Raw genomic sequence first — 4,611 nt, forward strand, 5'->3', positions numbered from 1 at the left:
CTACTGAGCCTGCATGCCACAACTACTGAAGCCCGGGCACCTAGAACCTGTGCTCCACAACGAGAAGCTACTGCAGTGAGAAGCTCGCACACTGCAATGAAGAGTAGTCCCTGCTCACCGCAACTAGAGAAAGCCCGTGCGCAGCAACGAAGACCCAATGCATCCAGAAATAAATAAATTAATTAAAATAAAATAAAATAAAATAATGTGGCCTGGGAGACAGAGACTGAGTCAGTAAGCAGAGCTGAAAGGCCCTGTGCTAGGAGGTAGGCTCAGGCCTGGGCTGACCATGGGGGACCAGATGAAAGCTGAAGTCAGCAGGAAGATACTGGTAAAGTAGAGAACAGAGCTGACATGCTGAGAAGCAGAGCCACCATGAGTAAGATTTCACAGCTCTTGAGAAGCAGGGAAAATAGTTCACCTAGTCATTTTTCAAAAGGTCAGTTTCAGTTTCAATTTAGGAGAACACTTCTCATATCCTGCTTCCCTACCCACCACTCCCCTCACACACACCCTTTTCTTTTTTCTTTTCTCCTTGAGGAGACTTGAATGGAAATCTGTACCTTGAAACTAAAACAGGAGAATTTCTGTGCTCAACCTAAGGAAGAGTTATACCCTCAGCCCTCACGCAGCCTCTGGAGGAGTCTTGGATTGCCCTCAGGGTTAGTCCGGGACTCCCGGGTAACATCGCAGGCCACAGAGCAGCTGCTCACGTTTCTTGTGAGAGGTTAAATAAAACGAGGTATGTGAAAGTGTCCTGTAAACTTTTCAGCCCTTATTCAGGTATATGTCTTTGGCTGAGTGACAAAGAACTGAACAAGGAGTGTCAGCTCCAGGGAAGTGCTCAGGCTATATCTGCTCTTGTTTTGAGTGTCTGATGCTCCTCCTGACAGAAGCTGACCCTCAGGAAGAATAAGATTCCATAAGGTAAGTCCATTAAGGCGGAGCTAAGAAACCAAACACGACCAATTATGAGACTTGTCCATGTGAAAATCCCAGGAGAGCAAATAATAATGGAAAATGAAGTTTTCCCTTGCTTTTAACTTCAGGAAGAAAAAAATGATGAGAGGGGCTTCCCTGGTGGCACAGTGGTTGAGAGTCTGCCTGCCGATGCAGGGGACACAGGTTCGTGCCCCAGTCCGGGAAGATCCCACATGCCGCGGAGTGGCTGGGCCCGTGAGCCATGGCCGCTGAGCCTGTGCGTCCGGAGTCTGTGCTCCACAACGGGAGAGGCCACAACAGTGAGAGGCCCGCGTACCGCAAAAAAAAAAAAAAAGATGAGAATCAATAGTCAATGAGTAAGGAAAACAGCTCAGAAAAAGACATTTCTAAATTGATAATTAAGTACCTGTTCCTTAGGAAGGAACTTCCATGGAAACTTGAAGGAAAAATGGGAAAAACATAAAAAGCATGATCTGATCAGATCCCAAAGTGGATCCTTATTTAAAAAACAAAACAAAACAAAAGCAGACAGTATCACTGTGCGGAGGCGAGCTCAGGAATGTAGGGCAAGAAAAGGACAACAAAATTCTCCAAATGCAGGAAGCAAATGGGGATGGGGCAGGCTTTCATAACAGAAGGTGATGAGGTAGTTAAACATGTTCATAACAACTCCCAGGAGACACAAACAATTGACTGGGTTAAGTCAGGCTTTTAAGGGAAAGATAAAAGAGCAGAGAGTAAAACAAAAGACTGTTTATAGACACCTAGAACATTGAGTGTATTCAAACCAGCAAGGTCTGATGGCAGGGACCCTAAATCTTTTTTAAAAGTCCAGTTTTCTTAGGAAATCTCAAGAAACTCTCAAAAGAGAACTAATTTTAATTATTCTAAATTAAAAATAGATATAAATATGTGGCATATAATTAATTTAGACAAGGCTAACAATTTTGTAAAGTCAGGCATACAAGAATACTGTATCCAACTTCTGATTGGTTAGAAATCATTAGAAATCACTGTCCGACCAAGACTAGTTCTTCTACCCTGATCTATCACAGCCCTTGTAACACCGGCCCGATGCTCTTTTTCAAACTGGGCTATTGTTTGGTCTTTCGAAAGTGTCTCACTTTTTCTTTCCATCCTTCCTTTTATATCTCCATATCCAACCCCCTAATCCCCTATAGAAATCCTACCCATTAATAGCTGGAAGAAAACCAGCTTAACATGCCATATAATAAGGCTTCATGGGATGTTCATGGCACTAGTGGTAGAATCTGTAGGATGAAAATTGCCAACAATGTTATTGTGATAACTTAAGTGTGGTTTGACACTATCTAGATGCTAGCATGACATTTGGAGCTCTCAGAACTGCCATGAGGGCTGTCCCTATACACATTCACGTCTCATAAAAGCCTTCCTCTCCAGGCAGGGACAAGCTCCTGGGCTATACTTTGTAGCTGCAGCTGCTGGGTCCTACCCTTGTAAGTCTCTCTCTCTCCCAATAGGGAGAGGATGCCCCAGTGCCCAGGGCCAGCTCCCATTGGACAGCACCAGACAAGCACTGGATGGAAGAGAATGTGCAGGGGTCAATGGCTTAAGATCCACGCCCCCCTCCCAGCTTCCTGCTTTGGGTCAAAGGGGGGTGGGAGGCAGCCACAGAGGAAATAGACATGTTTAATCTGAAAGTGATTCCGCATTCCTTGTCATTAGACACAAGGTACACTGAAAGAACCCAAGGCAGACCTATAACCAGTCGCAACCCGAGGACCTGAGCAACTGTTAACATGTCATCTCTTTAGGTCTCTTTACAGATGCATCTCCCCTGTGAAGCCCCCCGCCCCCGTTCACGAGGGACACCCACCTCCCCTGGGCTTCTCCAGCACTTAGGTTACTCCACCAGCCCCACCCAGCGTTACAGCCTGAGAGATCCTTGAGGATGGGGTCCACCTCCTACATATTCCTGTGTGTGCCACAGCCCTTAGCACACAGTAGGTGCTTAATAATGAATCACTTCAATGATGAACCATCTGGGAAACAGAGGAAAGCTGCGGGTGGAGAATGGTGCCTTGAGCTCCCGGGTTAAGACTGCGTCTCATCAGTCCCTTCCCTGGTCCTCATTTTCATGGTAGTAAGTTACCATTTTAATTCACCAGTGTTTTGTAGTAAGCCTCCTTATCCGTAGTGAAATAAAGGCATACATAAAATAATCCCAGTTGAGGCTATGTGTGTGCATTTGGGGGAGAGGAGTGTGTCCCCAGCAAAGGCTTCCTCTCCAGCTGGGAGAGCCCTGCTGGCAGACCTCAGGGCGGCACCCAGAGGGTCCTGAGCAGCCCAGAAGATGGCACCATCCATGGCTTTACTCTCATGCCTGAGGGCTCTTTTGTGTTCTATTTCCGCTTGAAGTACGTACCCATCCACGAATCCATTGAAAATGTATTGAGCGCTTATATCTGCCCGACCCTGGGGACAAGATGGTGAGCCAAGCGGTCCCAGCTTTACCCTCATGAAGGTTCCAGTTTCTCGTGGAAGAACTGCAGAAGAAAACCAGTAGCCAACCAGCTTAAACCCCAGGCTAAAAGAACGGAAATAAACACAACCTCGAAACGAATTATGTAACGGATGCTCCTTAAGCATGCCGCTCCCTCGTGCCCCCTGCTGTCCCCATCTTGCACGGAGGCCCCAGGCCAGCGCCTTCCGTGACTGCTCCGGCCACAAACCTAGCTCTGTGGGTGGCCGGACGCACGCCTTTCCGGCTGCCGGGAGCATCTGAGCCGGAGACTCCCTGGCTCCACACTCCGGAAAGGAAATGCAACTGGAACACACAGTCTAACGGCGAATCTGGAGTGGACGGGGTTTCGTCAGAGGGAAAGGGGTCTCCATGTGCAGGGTTCCAGGAGGTGGAGACTGGCGCGGGGAGTCGGGCGCTGGCGCGGGGAGGGTGGTGAAAGGCAGAAGGGTGAAAAGGGCAGGAGGAAGCCGACCACATGTTTATTGCTGTTCACGGGGCTGGAAAGTTTCCTGTGTCTTCTAGTGAGCCCTTTTCTCTGCTTTTAGGAAAATAACTCTATTTCATGAAAGGATGCAGTTTTGTAAAATCAGCTGTGAAAACTCAAGGGTATGCATGGGTTTGCCTCACTGAAGGCCTTTATTTAATGGGAATATAGGAAGCTAGCTCATTTCCTACAGCGGTGATTCCTTGAAGAAGTGACTGGCGTCTTTCATGTATTCTGGGCAATTAGTGGGCCCTTGGGTAGACTAGGCTTAGGGGAGAAGAAGGAAAACCTTGGAATCTGGAGACCTCAGTTTTCTTTCTGGTTCTGCCACTCATTGGCTGTGTGACCTTGGCAAGTCCCTGTCCTTTCTCATCAGTAAGTGCCCTGGTGGCTCGAGTGTTCCATGAGGGCTTTGAGAGGGAGATGCTAAGAGCGGGCAGCAGACAGAGCTCTGGCAGTGAGGTGTAAATAGGGGTCATGATGACGGGTCGGGGAGGAAGGCAGAATGTGAGGGCCTGGTCAGTCCTTATCCTATCCAGCTCCAGGGGGAAGATGGGACGGTGAACCCCAGTGATAGAGAAAAGGTCAATGAACCCAGCAGCCACATTTCTTTCCCTAAGCACAGTGGCATTTGCCAGGAACCAATGCAGAATGTTGAGAATGATTGCTTTTGCCTGGC

General features: G+C 48.0%; 1 long non-coding RNA gene across 1 annotated transcript; it reads left to right on the forward strand.

Annotated features, from left to right (window-relative positions):
* The first annotated feature begins 554 nt into the window (after positions 1-554).
* LOC113609170 (uncharacterized) lies at positions 555-3,127 on the forward strand. Its single transcript, XR_003428533.1, has 3 exons — positions 555-742; positions 872-927; positions 2,739-3,127. It is a non-coding gene; the product is annotated as an uncharacterized LOC113609170 (long non-coding RNA).
* The last annotated feature ends 1,484 nt before the right edge of the window (positions 3,128-4,611 follow it).

Source organism: Aethalodelphis obliquidens, unplaced genomic scaffold (genome assembly GCF_003676395.1).
Source record: "Aethalodelphis obliquidens isolate GAN/ISIS:26980383/991018 unplaced genomic scaffold, ASM367639v1 scaffold55, whole genome shotgun sequence".
NCBI classification, from domain to species: domain Eukaryota; kingdom Metazoa; phylum Chordata; class Mammalia; order Artiodactyla; family Delphinidae; genus Aethalodelphis; species Aethalodelphis obliquidens.